This window comes from Crinia signifera, chromosome 4 (assembly GCF_055691185.1).
Source record: "Crinia signifera chromosome 4, ASM5569118v1, whole genome shotgun sequence".
In the NCBI taxonomy this organism is placed as follows: Eukaryota; Metazoa; Chordata; class Amphibia; order Anura; family Myobatrachidae; genus Crinia; species Crinia signifera.
Genome location: NC_139220.1, coordinates 107,068,831 through 107,086,470, shown reverse-complemented (window position 1 = coordinate 107,086,470; position 17,640 = coordinate 107,068,831).

Here is a 17,640-nt window from a genome sequence, read left to right as displayed (position 1 = left end):
TGCTCTCCATTTCATCACTTTTGAAGCTTTCTGCATCTGGCCCTTTATGCATGAAAGGGTTAAAAACCTGCTTGTCTCCCAGAATATTAGATCACTAACAATGTAACAATTCTAATTATATAAGAGCTCCACTACAAATCCAATCATTCCTATTTCTTGCATGTGTCTGCAGGCACTATAGCTGCATGAATAGTGCACATAAGACTCATAGCCCTAAACTGTATTTGCTCTCTTTAAGGGGAACTCCAGTTTTTAATGGTTTTAATATAATAACATGTTAACAATAAGCCTATGATTTTTTTTCTCTTTAAAATAATTAACTTTTAATAACCTCTTGAACAAATAGCTATTGTTTAAGCGCCCAAACATATGTCATTATTAAGCTCTGTTTGGCAACAAACTACATTTCCCAGAATACCTTTCCAGCAGTATTACATGGAATGCTACAAGAGTGACATGAACGGCCCCATTTGGATTATTTGTCTCGCCTGCTTTGCACACGCAGCCTGCTTTACCATACTGTACAAGGTAACTCTGCTTTACCTTTATTTTACACAGCCCAAAATGTAACAATGTAAAAATCATAACTTTATATACAATATATAAAGTTAATGCATTATTTACACTGTACAAGGTAATCAGTTCACCCCCACACCACGTAATGGTTAACATGGTGTTAAGCATATGACATATGGGGGGAAATTTACTAAGAATACGAATGCAAAAAGTTGCATTCGTATTCTTAATACGAATGGCTACGACTGCATACGTCGTATACCAAGTCGTGTTTCCCGAGGGGGATTTACAAAGCAGTCAAATACAACTGCTTTGTAACCCTCCGGTGGCGTTTCCAGTGACGGAACTTACGAGTGGTTGGTTCAGGTGCAAAACTACATTTATGGGCCCTCCTCTTCCACTCCAAACCAAGTTCACAATATGCCACATAGCAGTGGGTGGCAGAAGTGGGCCCCTTAGTCTTCATGGGCCCCGGTGCAATGCACCTGCTGCACCAATGGTAGTTCCGCCTCTGGGCGTATCCATTCGTATTAGCTGGCCGTATATACGGCCGCTAATACGAATTAGTGGAGGCAGCCTGCACGGATCAGTCAGATATGTGCAGGCTGCAGTGTGTAAAAAAAAAAAGAGAAAAATAAATAAATAAATCAGCTGTAACCAGCACCAGGCTGACAGAGCCAGGCCGGTAATTAAAAATCAGGGAACCCGACAAATAGGGGTTCCAAAATACGGGGGACAAAATGACTAGGGGTCCCATGTATTTTAAGAACCAGCCCCAGGCCAAACCAGCCAGCAGGGTAATGTCACAGCCGGGGGACACTTATTAGATAAGGTCCTGCGGCCAAAACATTAACCCTACCGACCAGTCAGCCTGGCCAGGGGCCCTGGGGGAGTGGGGACCCCCCCAATAAAGGCCCCCCCCCCTCCAGGACTTACCTGACCAGGCTAAAGCCTGGTGCTGTCCCCGATGACCCTGTGCGGTGGTCACCGGGTTGATAAAATGGTGTAAATTTTTTTATAAACTATTGTTTAAAACTGTGGAACTATGAGTCCCAGCAAGCCTCCCCCGCAAGCTGGGACTTGGAGAACCACAAGTCCCAGCCTGCGGGGCATTAAAGTTCCACAGTAACAAAAATAGTGAAATAAACACACACTGACACAATAAAAATAAAACTTTAATACATCCAAAGCCCACAAATACTGATACTTACCTATCTTGATCCTGTAGGTAGGTCCCAGGGTCTTGTTCCGGTGTCTTGTCCTGGTCCGGATCTTTCATCTTCCGCGCCTCTCATCAGAATGATTCTATTGGCCGCTTAGCGGCTAATCAGAAGCTGCGCTAAGCGGCCAATAGAATCATTCTGATGAGAGGCGCGGAAGATGAAAGATCTCTGCGCCTCTCAGTCCGATGCGGGGAGCCGATGGAGTCGCCGGCAGCTGGAAGAAGCTGGAAGAAGTCCTGGACTACGTCGGATCAAGACTTCAGATCTTCCATGGAGGACCTGGGTGAGTAGGATTTCCTTCCACAGGTCCCTCATGGATTTCTTCGGACCCTGGACCGGACGACGACACGGACGACGCCGACATGGACATCGATATTGAGCAGAATGCCGACATGGATCCGGACCAGGACAAGGCACCGGAACAAGACCCTGGAACCTACCTACGGGATCAAGATAGGTAAGTATCAGTATGTGTGTAATGTTTGTATTAAAGTTTTATTTTTATTCTGTGTCAGTGTGTTTATTTCACTATTTTTATTACTGTGGAACTACAAGTGCCAGCGGGCCCTTTAATGCCCCGCAGGCTGGGACTTGTGGTTCTCCAAGTTCCAGCTTGCGGGGGGGCTTGCTGGGACTCATAGTTCCACAGTTTTAAACAATAGTTTATTCTTTTTTTTACACCATTTTATCAGCCCGGTGACCACCGCTTCAGCCTGGTCAGGTAAGTCCTGGAGGGGGGGGGCTTTATTGGGGGGGTTCCCACTCCCCCAGGGCTCCTGGCCAGGCTGACTGGTCGGTAGGGATGAATGCTTTGGCCGGGGGGACTTGTATAAAAAGTCTCCCCCCGACTGTGGCATTACCCTGCTGGCTGGTTTGGCCTGGGGCTGGTTCTTAAAATAAGGGGGGCCCCTAGTCATTTTGTCCCCCATATTTTGGGAACCAGCCCCGGACCTGGAGCCTGGGGCTGGTTGTTAAAAATCGGGCAACCCCTATTTGTCGGGTTTCCTGATTTATAATTACCGCTCCCGGCTCCTTCAGCCTGGTGCTGGTTTCAGCTGTGGCGGGGACCCCACGCCGGGTTTTTTATTTATTTATTTTTCCATTTTTTTTACACTGCAGCCTGCACGGATCTGACTGATCCGTGCAGGCTTCTGCCAAATACAACAGGAAAATAAAGTGTATTTTACGGCCGTATTTTCGTGGCTGTTTCACACCAATTAGCAGCCGTATTTCCAATACGGCTGCTTAGTAAATCAGGAACCACCATTCTTTTGAATGGTGATTCCTGTCGATATATGTGTGTAATGTATGTATTAAAGTTTTATTTTTATTGTGTGTCAGTGTGTTTATTTCACTATTTTTATTACTGTGAAGCTACAAGTGCCAGCGGGCCCTTTAATGCCCCGCAGGCTGGGACTTGTGGTTCTCCAAGTCCCAGCTTGCAGGGGGGCTTCCTGGGACTCATAGTTCCACAGTTTTAAACAATAGTTTATTCTTTTTTTTTACACCATTTTATCAGCCCGGTGACCACCACACAGGGTCACCGGGGACAGCACCAGGCTTCAGCCTGGTCAGGTAAGTCCTGGAGGGGGGGGGCCTTTATTGGGGGGGTCCACACTCCCCCAGGGCTCCTGGCCAGGCTGATCGTCGGTAGGGATGAATGCTTTGGCCGGGGGGACTTGTATAAAAAGTCTCCCCCCGACTGTGGCATTACCCTGCTGGCTGGTTTGGCCTGGGGCTGGTTCTTAAAATAAGGGGGGACCCTAGTCATTTTGTCCTCCATATTTTGGAAACCAGCCCCGGACCTGGAGCCTGGGGCTGGTTGTTAAAAATCGGGCAACCCCTATTTGTCGGGTTTCCTGATTTATAATTACCGGTCCCGGCTCCTTCAGCCTGGTGCTGGTTTCAGCTGTGGGGGGACCCCACGCCGGGTTTTTTATTTATTTATTCAATTTTCCATTTTTTTTTACACTGCAGCCTGCACGGATCTGACTGATCCGTGCAGGCTTCTGCCAAATACAACAGGAAAATAAAGTGTATTTTCCGGCCATATTTTCGTGGCCGTTTCACACCAATTAGCAGCCGTATTTCCAATACGGCTGCTTAGTAAATCAGGAACCACCATTCTTTTGAATGGTGATTCCTGTCGATGGTGTAAACATTTGTATTTGTAAATACAAATACGAATGTGCCATCTTTAGGAATACGAATTGCCGTATTTTCTGGATAGTAAATCCCGAAAATACGAATGTGTAAAAAATAGGTGTATTTCTGCCTACGAATACACCTATTTTTTACGAATTCATATTAGTAAATTTCCCCCATGATGTCTTGCTTACCCCCATTTGTCATACTTTGAGCTTCCCTCCTCCTATGTGTAGCTGAGTGCTGCTTCTTTTGGCACACCCTTGATGATCATGGCCACTTATCCTGCATGTCCTCTATCACTGTGGTCGAAACACAGGGGAACACTTAAGGTGCCCATACACTAGTAAGATTTATCTTCAGATCTGGCTGGTTGGAACAAAAACATGGTTATGATTGAGTGACAGATTGTCAGTTTTCCAGCATTTCGAAGCAAATGGTGAACTGTCATTTGCTCTCATCCATAATCATGTTTTTGTTCCAACCAGCCAGATCTGAAGATAAATCTGCGTGTGTATGGCCACCTTTAGTCTATACTGAGCTCTTGATGGAGTGATATGTATTTATTTATTTTATTTACAGTTTCTTATATAGCGCAGCAGATTCCGTTGCACTTTACAATAGTATCAAATATAACTGCCAATATAACTGCCAATCTTCTGCTGTCACCATTAAAAAGAGTCAATGTTCCAGGTGGACTAGGCTAATACACATGTTGCTCCCCTTGTAATGCTGTATGGGTACTCAGGGACTCACCAGTCCTACTGCCCATGTGCATGTAATGTAGGTTATACAACTGGTATGTATGATTGAATGCTTGTTGGAAGGAGACTGGCTTTTGGCTGGCCATCAGGTACTGTAGTACAATGTACATAAAGTCCATGGTTCCATCAGTAAGTTACATTGGCACGGCAATCTGGCAGTCACCTTAAGAACTTTACCCCACACAGGACATCAGGACAGGTGATAGCTAACAAACATGGAATAAATTAGGCCTTCATTGTATTCCTCTGCTGTCACCTGCAAGGAGCCCCCTTCAGTCCTAGCACCCTAACCAGCCTATTGATTAATCAGGCAGTGCCATAGAATAATGCTGGGTAATCGCTATTCTCTACTGGTTGTTTACACTCCCAAATAGTCTGCATGACCTCACTGCAAATGACAAAAAGCAGCAACATCAATGCCAGTCCCTCATGAAGTGCACAACTACTAGTGTCCTCTTTCTCTCTATCATTTGGCCACAGTGCATTAAAATCTGACCTCATCCCTATGAACAATAGATACCTTCAAATAAGGGATTGACCATGTACTACTGGACATCCAGCTAACTCCACTTCTCGTGATTTAGAAGGGGGGGGGGGGGGTGGGGGTTTGAGGGAGTTAGTAGACAATTTAACTCCCTGTCCTACATCTTTAAAACTGTATATTTATATTATAAGAGACAAAGACAACAGCAGATGGTACTAAACCTTGCTCACTTTGTAAATCATTGTACTACACATCGGACTCTAACACAACAGGCAATAAGGACAATACCTGGTCAAGCAGCTCATTCTCTATGCACTTAGCGTGTTATCGGCAGCTGTTCTTTGTGCTTCTTCCACAGGGTGGTGGGAGGTGGCTTGCTATTGGTGCAGCTCTTCAGTCCAAGTGGGTGCTATCCTGTTATAAGTATGCAATGTACTGATGTTCACAGTGGCGGAACTTGTGAGTGGTTGGCCCAGGGGCAAAAATATAATTTGGGCCCCCCCCCCCCCGCCTCCTCGAACCCAAGTTTACATTAAACCATACAGCAGTGGGTGGTAGTAATGGGCCCCTTAGTCCTCAGGGGCCCTGGTGCCAGCTGCAGCAGTGGGAGTTCCAGATGTTCAGTCCACTACACATGCGGCGGGCCTGTACTGTGAGTTGTTGCTCGCAGAGTGGTTGCAGATGCCAGTTGATTAAAAGTCTGGGGGCAGGCAGGGGGCAGTGAGTGCCTCCGTTTTGTATGTGTGCCGAGCAGGGCTTAAAGTGGTCATGCAAATTATATTGCAAATGGAATTGAGGGTAAAATGTGCCTTTTTGCAGATGACACAAAGGTATGCAACAGGGTAGACACACCAGGAGGGGTAAAACAAATGATCGAGGATCTAGGTAGATTAGAGGAATGGTCAAGAGCATGGCAACTACAGTTTAATGCCAAAAAATGCAAAATCATGCACTTGGGTCTCAGAAATCCAAAGACTAAATACAGTATAAATGGCACTATAATGGAAACTACTGAGGGAGAGAGGGATCTAGGTGTCACTATTTCAGGGGACTTAAAAGCAGGTAGGCAATGTAACAAAGCACTGAAGAAGGCAAGTCAGATGCTTGGTTGCATAGGGAGAGGTATCAGCAGTAGAAAGAAAGAAGTAATAATACCACTGTATAGGTTATTGGTACGACCTCATCTAGAGTATTGTGTTCAGTTCTGGAGGCCATATCTCCAGAAGGATATAAATACATTAGAGACTGTACAAAGAAGTGCAACTAAAATGGTGCATGGCCTACATCACAAAACATACCAGGAAAGACTAAAATATCTAAATATGTATACTTTAGAGCATAGAGGGGAAAGGGGGGACGTGATAGAAACTTTCAAATATATCAAGGGTTTTAACAAGGTACAGGTGGGAGACATTCTTCACAGGAAGAGGAGCAGCAGAACACGAGGACATGCACTGACACTAGAGAGAGGAAGATTCAGGGGAAATGTGAGGAAGAATGACTTCACAGAAAGAGTAGTAGATAAGTGGAATAGCCTCCCATCAGAGGTGGTAGACGCAAATACAGTAGTACAATTTAAACATGCTTGGGATAAGCATATTGATATCCTTACAAAAAAATAAGGATCATATATGGTTTGAGGTAACATGTTTAAAAAAGGGGCAGACTAGATGGGCCAAGTGGTTCTTATCTGCCGTCAAATTCTATGTTTCTATGCAGATTTGGGGTGACTAATTTCTCTATGCCACCTAATTACTCCCCCTCCCCTCCCCTTATTAGGCAGAGACAGGGTAGGGTTTTGGTCATCTCCCTGCAAACTAGAATGTTTTTTTTTTAATGAGAATTAGGTCCAATGTGGAGGTTAAAATGTTTCACTTCACCATTAGAGGCGGTAGAACTCAGATCCACCCCGTTCCCCCCGAGGCCAGAATCTCCATCTTTCAACAGAGATTTTCTAGCTTTAGCGACAGAGCTGTGGCAGACAGTGGCGTAACTAGAAACTTTGCTCCCCCCTGCCAAAAAAAACTGCCCCCCCCCCAACACACACATTTTTGTTAACACAACACACAGGTACCTGTGCTGCTGGGAGGGTGGGGAGGGTAATGCATGTTGGTCAGGCTGTGGGCTGGGGAGGTTTAGGGTTAGGCTGCTAGAAGTGAGGGTAAGTTAACTTACAGAGCCCCTGTCAGGAAAAGGTTACGGTCCCATGCTGTACATGCAGGCACCCTTGATTCACGTGGCAATTCATTCTTGACCGGGCGCTGCAAGAGGGTAGGCGGGTAAGCTCTGTCCCCTTATGCGACACACACACCAAACTTCCACTTAATCACTTCTGTGGCGCAGGGGAGATGACTTCCGTGTGCGTGCACTGCGCTGGATGCCGGCAGCTGGGGGAGGCATAGTGACAGTACATCTATGCGGCGCCGGGATGAATGGGTTTCTGCAGCCGCGGTGCTGTGTGTGTGTATGTGTCCATGGCTTGGGAGGAAAACGTTCGCTGAGAGGGGACCCGGCGTCCCAATCAGCTCCTGCGCGACGCTCTCTTTACAGCACGCACAGTTGGAGAAGCTGCGGCCATGGTGACGGGGTGGCTTGTTTAGGTCACACAAGGATGCTTTAGCTCACTCCAGCTCCGTGACCCTGCGCCCCAGAAGCACCGGTTCCCCCCCGCAATCGCTTGGGCTGCGGAGCCCAAGTTACGCCACTGGTGGCAGAGTGTTGCAGGTGATCTGATACTGCATCCTCAGACACAGCAGAGCATCTCTCATGCATGCAGGAGGCATCTACTGATAGCAGACACTTCCTGCTGCATTGCATATTTATTTATTGCGTTTAGCACAGCATATTCCATTACGCTTTACAAATGCAAACAGTGATAAAACAAACTGGGTAGTAACAAACCTACATAGAGATAGGAGGGCCCTGCTTGAAAGCTTACAATCTATAGGGATAATAGGGGGATAGCATAGGAATCTATACCATGGTAGTCCCACCAGATTGAAAGACAGTCCTGATGGGATGCAATTAGATATGAATCCTACTGGAGGTTGTGTGGGGGTTCTGGAATATCATAGGCTTTCCTGAAGAGGTAAGTTTTCTGGGAACACGTGAAAGTTTGGAGGCTAGAGGAGATTTTGCATATGTTACCATCGTTGTTTCTTCAAAGGATGCTAAAACTGTCCACATCAAGTCACCACCAATGTCTTACAGCTTTATGGATATAAAACTCTATATAAAGGAAAATGAAGCTTCAAAGTCTAGAGTTTCCTTCATTATGGTGGAAATGACAATTATTAAAATGTTTAATATTATTATATTATTAATACAAATATTTCCATGAAAACTTAATGCTATGATCCAAACATCAACACACAGAATGACTTTTCTTTTCTTTTCATTTTTTTTTTAAAGAAGGATTGAAATCCTTTAAGATACCTACAAATGAACTGACGTTTTATTGGGATTAGTTACTTTAAAGCTGGCACATAAACAAATGACATTTAAATGGGGTAATGAAATAGCAGCTTTTCACTTGACAAGTGACAAATTCTGCTAGTGAGCGCTGAGCTGGGATTGCCTGTTCCGGATCACTAGGGCGATTAAACCAATCTCTACTGACAAAACCAAAGCTGACAAGTTTGAAGGTGCTTCATGGAGATCATTCAGATTTAGCAGCAGGAAGGTGTGAAGGAAAGAGTGAGGATTTAAACCATTAAACTCCCAACACATTAGGTGTTAAACAAACAGTCATCCTTTCTGTGGTGAGTAATACTACATACACATCACTCTGAGATAACACTGCAGAACAGGTCACCACCCAAACACAGCATATCCCCTTACAATGACTTATTGCAAGCCCTAACACCCTCCCTCAGGTGTTACAGGGATTCAAATAGGATCTTTTACACTTAATGGTCACAAATGGCTAGAAAGGAGCACCAGAAACAAGGAAAAGGGCAAACACTGACTTCCCTGTTATTTCTTTTTAGTTATTTAGTCAGAAGACAGCAGCTATTTGTAACTGATATGACAGGATTCTAGAATTTACCACAACAAACTCCCTAATGGCATTGGATAATTTCTGAAATAGGGACAGAAGCAGGGGTCAGACTTGTGGAGCTAATACACAAAATCCTTGTCATGAGATAATTATACTAGTTTATACTTTATCAAGGAAGACAGTACAGACATTTCATCAACATTATTAATGACTGGATTCCATTGTGTGATTGTGTTCAAGTTTCATCAAGTCCGATCAGCTCTTTCCAATAGACTGCAGTGGTTTCTTATTAACTACGCATTACAAGTACTCTACTACTACAGTCTTGTGCCTTTGTATGTTTATTTGTATAACACTGTCCATGTACACAGCAGTTTACAATATTAACAAACACTACTAAACATAAAATGGATAAGCTCTTCAAGCATGAGGACTTACTCCGCAAGCTCACAATGTTGATTGGAAGCACTTTAAAGAAAGCAAAATACTGGAATGAAATTATAATTTATTCTGGAGAAGTTGAATCGACCATAAAAGAATAGAAGTAGGAGTTATAAAGAATTGCAGTCATTGTTTTCTTCTGCATCTCCATTGTGATGGAAAACCTCTCCCCTTAGAACATTAATAATGACACATACAGCTGTGACATAATCTGGTGCTTTCAGTCAAATCTTTTTTAACCTTATTGGGATCCGGATGATAGGTCAACACTGGCTACATAATCGGCCGATATGAAAAAGTTCAATATAGACAAAGGTCGGCATGACAATTGTTGACGCGTGAGAAGGTTGACTTGAGTTTTTCATAATTTGTTTTCGTTTTTTTGAACTTTTTCATACATTACCATTCATGTAAACTATGATTAGGAATGGAAAAGTGTGACGAGTGCAGTTGAAGCAGATTGCAACACGGCTAAAAACATTGGGAGCAAAGCAGGGCCGGTGCAAGGCTTCTCAGCACCCTAGGCAAAACTTCAACCTACCCCCCCCCCAAACACCCCCCCCCCCCCCCCATTTATTTTTAGATCATGTGGTCATCCAATCCCCATGACACCCCACCCCCACCCCGGAAGGTGGCCAAGTTCCCTGCTTTTCCTCTGCACCCCCCCCTTCGCCACCCACAATAGAGTACAGGGAGGAGGGGGCAGCAATGTAGGAAGTATGACTCAAGGGAAAGTATAGAGGTGAGTTCTTAGAAGTTCCACAGCCGCCACCTGCATTAAGTACAACAAGGATCCTCATAGACATCCTTGATTTTTTGATTTGCAGACTTGGTGGCGCCCCCCAGATCCCGGGGCCCTAGACAGCTGCCTAAAGCTGCCGAGTGGTCGAGCCGGCCCTGGAGCAAAGCAAGCCATGCGGTACACAAAGGTGGGGCCCATGCAGGGCTGGTTTAAAGCACACCAGCGCTCAGATGGGAACAGTGCATCGCTGCTCCACCCGCCAACCTTTTTCCGGGGGGGGGGCAGCATGCAGCCGTATCGCTACACTGGGGGAGGGGGTCCTGAACTCTCAGGGCGAGGGAACAAGGACCCCGAAGAGCAACACCCCCACACAACACAATAACGCGCTCACCACACGTGAGGATGGTGAGCAGATGTTTTATTTGACAGCACTGGATACAAGTCACAGCTATGAAAAAGGTTAAACGATGCAATGACAATGACAATACTTTGTAAGCAATGACAAAGTCTGGCAGAAGAATTCACTGAGAATGATATTGTGCGCGATGGGGCCACTGTGGCACTTGCAGGCCACACCTCACACAAAACCCTGTGCAGTGAAGACAATACACCATTTCAGACAATCAATGCAATGAAAGACAAGAAGAAAAAAATATGGCTTTTTAGGAAAGGGGGATCAATGGTAAACATCGATGATGATAGCATCGATGGCCATCCCGACTTCTGTAACTACTAGCCAGGGCCATTTTAACATATGGGATTAATGGAGCCATAGTTTGGATTCTTACCAGGTAAGAAACAGGAGAAAGGTGGCCATATCCTATGCTCTTCTGTACAACTGTCAGTGTATTATGTGCCCCTGAAACCTATGCGCTTTGTGCAATGTCAGACCTGGGCATGAAGGCGCACCGGGGGGATGTAATAGCATGTTTAGGGGTGTGGCCTGCCACAGAGGCTTGGCTGAACATTACAGAGGACATGGTCTGGGCCTCTTGATAAATATATATATAGTAAATACAGTATGACTAGTGCAAAGCACTGTAGAGAATACACCCTTGTCCTGTGCAATATAAGGTAACATATGTATAATCAATTTTCACAGTTTGGATCCATAGAGGAGGGGATGTGGCCCCAGGCACTGGGACCCATCAGGCGTTTCCCCTGTGCCCCTATGTCCAGCTCTGGCTTTACGTCACTTACACTTACAGGGGCCCTTTACAATCTTCCTCTGTGCATGAATCTATCCGTGTCTACTCTTCATTTGGAAGCAGTTGCTGCATTATAAAGGTAAGGCTCAATGTGCAGAAAGTATTCAGTCAATCACCATGCAAAAGTGTCAACATCACAGACTCCGATCACTTGAGAACCGTTCCTATTTAATAAATAACCTTTTATATTTTTTTCTCCTAATATGCTGCCTAAACTTACTTAGGTTATAAATAAGTAATGTCAGTGATTTTATTTCACCTGTGGACACTAATGGGTAATAGATCAATAGACATTGGGAGGATATCCCCTGAAAACTCTCGCTTTTAAAAGAGCCTGTCTTGGTACAAAAGTCTTGGTACAGCCCAGCCACATTCAAGTGTGGTAAGTGATAAATAGGTGCCTTCAATTGCATTTGTCCTGTAGTGTGAATGCTTTCTGCAGAGGGCCTGTACAAGGTTTTTGGGCACCCTAGACAAAATTTTAGCTTACTGCTCCCACCACCTCCCACAAACCAATACTGGCTTTCTAGAACCTCAGCTGAAAGTATGGAGGTGGCATCTTAGAAGATCTGTTTGTAATAAGTTCAACAAGGATGCCTTTATCAGAGTCTTTCTTCATTTTATGATTGTGAGTTAGACTCAGGGGAGCCTTGTAAATGATTGACCCTTTAAAATATGACTTCGGCCGGCATCCTGCTTGGCTGCTGAACTCAGGTACTATTACAGGTACTATTACATCCAGCCCATAGTCTTGCTGGCCACACATCAGTCCAACTTTCCTCCAACCATCCAGCTCATTCCTTGGATGGAATTAAAACATGGTACTAGATGGGAGCAAAGGACAATCAGAAATGTGCTCACAAACCCAGGAAAATGTACAAAAACATTCATTGAAATTGTTTAAATTAGACAGGTTCCATGTCTGAGCGACAGTTTTTGTCCTTTTCCAGAATTTGGGAGCAAATTTCTGAAGTAAATATTACATTTGCTCCCATCCAGTACCATATTTTTATTCCATCCAAGCAACTAGTTGGATGGTTGGAGAAAAGTTGGTCTGATGTGTGGCCAGCATTAGTCTTTGATATACTGTATATGTCAAATACTTTCTCTTTAACCTTGTTTTACTTTGCAGACAACCATTGTGAAATGGCACATTGAAGTACACAGACAAGACTTCAGTCTTGTGCAGAGATAGAGGATCAGTCAAGAGAAATTGATATTCTAAAAACACACCTGTTTGTAATAACTAATGAGTAAACAATACTAATGACTGAAACTAGTTTCATTAATGGCTTCTGCTTCCAGGGATCTGAGCAGACAACGCAGTAGCATTGCTGTTATCTACATAAACAGATAGGACATAATCCCCCATCATTACAAAGGGAAAAGAACAATATAGTCAGAATGCTGTGAGATAACCTGCAGCCACATTTAGCTGGCTTCTGAAATGCCCTGACAGACTGTATGACTGCAACTTATGGGGTCTACACACGTAGCGATATGCGGGCATTTTTTTGAGAGATTTTACTTAATTTAACTGCGTCGCTCAGAAAATGCTCCTACATTGCATAGTGATAGCGGTGTGCTGCCCAACGCATCACTATCTCATGGCGATTAATATCCGGTACACTGGACATTAATCGGTCTTGGCCAGTGTTCTCCCCGGAGAGCACTGGCCCTGACAGATTGCTCAGGACACAGCTCTATGCTTAATTACTATACAGGAAATACATATGGATGACTTTTGGTGGGGATTCCAGTGGTCAGAATACCAGCGCCAGCATCCTGAAGGAAGGAATCTCGACAGGGGTCCGGTATATATAAGTACCCACCAAATGAATATGACATTGCCTACCGCATCCACCTTGTGAAATCTCTTACATTCTGGGGTGGTGCATATGCGGTAAATGACAAAGTTTTGGCCTCATTTTAAGGTTGGTGCATCTGTGCCCCAATAGCGGAGCAGGGATGGCAACCCACACTGGGTGAATGATGTGTTCCCCCCAGTTTAGTAGGCATGACAGGTTGAGAGTATTGACCCCCATACACTAGCATACCTCCCAACATGACCCTCTCCAGGAGGGACACATTGCTCTGCTCCGGCACTTCCCTCTTGATGTATGATTACTATCACCTGTGGTGAAACAACTTTCTTATCAATTAACCTGCTCAACACAGGTAAAGGTAATCATACATTAAGAGGGAAGTCCAAGAGCAGAGCTTTCTGTCCCTCCTGGAGAGGGTCATGTTGGGAGATATGCACTGTGAGATTTGATCCGCTTCTTACCTTCTTCTCCTAAAAAGTAATATCTAGCTAATAAGTAGATGAGACCTCTGAAAATGGGCCTAAATATTTTCATTGTGGTCTTCTTTGAACTAAATGTGCCACTATACAGTAAATAAGAACTCTATCTAGGAGGTATGTTTTCAGGTATCTCTCCCCAGTTGTTGAGCGGTGAGGATCCCATGCCGTGGCCTTTCTCTCATGAGCTTCCCAAATGGTCAATTCTCATTGGTTGACAGATGATGAATGTTTCAATGTAATCTATGGGTACTGAGCAATTGTTGATGGAGCTGAATGAACAAGTGACAGCAATCATGCAATAAGCTAGATATAGACTATAAACACATTTTGCCTGTTATCCTGGGAAAGCTGACCATCAGAGGATACTGTATGTATGTGTGTGTGTGTGTGTGTGTGTGTGTGTGTGGGGGGGGGGGGGGGCGGGGGGAGGTCTCCTGAACATCACAATTCCTCAGAATGGGACTTGTTCTATAGTGGGCGGGATGAAAGTTTAAATGTTTTAAGATACATTACATGCATACTGACAGTACTATTTATGACTTGGATAGGCATCAAATATTACGTCTACGGTTCTAAAAGCAAAGTATAAACCCTAAAATGTATTACACAAAATAACGTAAGAAAACAATGACTAACGCAAGTTGTGACCGCAGACCTAATTTTGTTAACTCAAATCTGAGACATCTGTTCTGCCTGAAGCCACCTAATGTCTCTTTCAAGTGCCTTAAAATAATCTTTAACAAAGAGGTTCTATTGTCATAACTTTTTTTCTAACTTGTAAAATTTTAACATTTCAAAACATTTCAATTTCATGCCTTTTACTGTGACACATGGGAGATCTAAGCATATTCCTGGTCTATTGTCAAGTATAAAAATGACCCATTATTTCTGTTACTATTTGTCCTCATTTCCCAATCCAGATACTTCTGCAGCCATCAGACACAAGAGGCTGAAGTGCTTTGTGTGTAAAATAATGATAAGAAAATGGAGATAGTAATTATTGATCAGATTTGCACAAGTTTCCATTGTTCTGCTGGAGATAAGGCTTCGGTATAAATGTAGACATCAGTGGACACCGAGCAGAAGTGCTGTGTCTCAGAAGGTAGATATCTCACAATGGAAAGCATGTTCCCAATTCAGGACAACTTAGGATCTATGGTGCTCCTAACCAATAGAACAACTGTAAGTATAATAGCTCCAACAACTAATATTTATACTAATATGTATGCATATATATATATATATATATATATATATATATATATATATATACGCACTTGAAAGAACAGGCGTCACTTCAGGGCTTCAGTGAAAACAGTGAAAAACTTTACTGCATGCATTCGTTCGGCCTACGCTGTTTCGGGATCTCTCCCTTCATAGGGACCTACACCTGTGTAGGTCCTGTCGAAGGGAGAGATCCCGAAATGGCGTAGGCCGAATACATGCAGTAAAGTTTTTCACTGTTTTCACTGAAGCCCCAGAGTGACGCCTGTTCTTTCAAGCGCGCATATCACAGGTGGGACATCCACCCAAGGTGGGCACCCAGGCCATTAACATCAGAGAGTGAGGAGTGCCGGACATACCCTGGACACACACACACACACACACACACACACACACACATATATATATATATATATATGCTGTATAAATATATATGCTGTATAAATATGTGTTTGTGTGTGTGTGTGTGTGTGTGTGTATATATATATATATATATATATATATATATATATATATATATATGGGCTTGCTTGCTGGTGGCGATATTGGTGGTGTCTTAAGGAAGGCTGCCGGAGCGCGGTCAAAACGTCGACACATGACCTGACAACTGTCGCTGTAACCCTGTAAGCATAATCTAAAGAAGTCCTGGTGAGTGCATTCTGATATATACTCACTATATATATATATATATATATATATATATATATATATATATATATATATATATATATAACTTACACCTTATGCAGTGTATCCACTGAGTTGTAGAATGATCTCATGTATATTTTTGTCATCACAATTATGCCAGAATTACATTGTTTATATTAATCAGAACAACAAGCTAAATACTGACTTGACAATGCTATTTTGTTAACTTTTTAGGTTTTTATGCCAATACACTGTAGGCCTTATTCTAGTTCACTCTTTCTGACAAAATCCTTCTTCTATGGACAAAACCATGTGCACTGCAGGGGGGTAGATGTAAAATGTGCAGAGAGAATTAGATTTGGGTGGGGTTTTACTTCAAAGTGAGATCTATATTGCAGTGTAATGCAATAATGCAGCCAGTATTTACCCTGCACAGAAACAAAATAACTCACCCAAATCTAATGCTCTCTGCAAATTTTACATCTGCCCCACCTGCAGTGCACATGGTTTTGTCCATAGAAGAAGGATTTTGTCAGAAAGAGTGAACTAGAATAAGGCCTTGTGTGGGGAATTTACTAAGAATATGAATACAAAAAAATCGTATTTTCATTCGTATTCCGGAGGATAATTTACTAATCAGTCGTATTTGACTAATTCATATTATCCGATGGCATATTGATTCGTATTTTTTCCGATACGAATTTGTATTTTAAATACAAATTCGTATTGGTTTTAACCTGCATGGATCAGATCCGTGCAGGCTGGTTATGCCCGTTATGCCCCACGGGCATAAACAGCCCCAGGCCCAAATCAGAAAACGATTTAAAAAGGGCTCCGCTGATTTTTTAAAACCAGCCCCAGGGCCGGGCATGGTTCTCAAAATACGGGGAACCCCTACACTTTTTGTCCCCCGTATTTTTGGAACCAGGTCCAGCTCAATGAGCTCGGGGTTGGTTATGCTTAGCAGGGAGGACCCCACACCATTTTCTTTATAACCTTTTTTTACACAAAATCCCTCAATTTCATGACTAAAAACACACCATATCACACTCTTTTGCCACAAATTCACATCTCATAAAATATGCAAATTAGCGGGAAAAAGCTATTTAAAAAAGTGCGATGTGCTGCGATTTCGGAAAATGCTATTTTTTTCACATTCCATTAAATCTCAGCCCAGGTATCTCATAGCCCACACTGAAATGGTCTGTGATTGCAAACCTTGTGCCATGTTTGAAGCTGAGAAGTGTGTATGTGTGCTTAGTGGCCTTTTATAAGTCACACATTTGTGATTTTGATCAGCTGGGGGTTATTTTCAGATTTTTTTCCTCATGTTTAAAATTCTAAGATGTGAAATACACTTCCAAATCAAGGTGTATTTTTTTTTGTCGTATTTTTTTTACAATTCGTATTCGTATTTTTACAAATTCGAATTGTTAGTAAATGACTAAAGTACATTGTTTTCATGTTAAAAATAGGCATATTCTATTTATGTAGTATTCATTCATATTCGTATTCAAAAATACAAATACGCCATGTATACACGGTACACCATGAATACGAATACACATCACCGTATTTTCAGGATAGTAAATCCTGAAAATACGAATATGCATAAAAAAACATACCTTAGTAAATTTCCCCCTGTATGTCATAGACTCAAAGGGCATTTTCTTCTGTTTGAAACCCCAGCTATATACCCCTTTCACAGAAAAAAGCAAAATACCTGGTCAAGCTGTTCTACCTGGTAATTTTCCATTCAACACGGGTCTATTTCTTGTGTGAAAGGGTCAACCCAGGTAGTAATTACCGGCTCTCATAGGTGTGCACACATTGAGTGTTAGGGGTGCACAGGCACCCCCTAATGCTGTGCCCACCCTTATGAACATCTCCCGGCCACTAGCAATACCAGCAATACCTTTTACCAAAGACTTTTGCTTTTT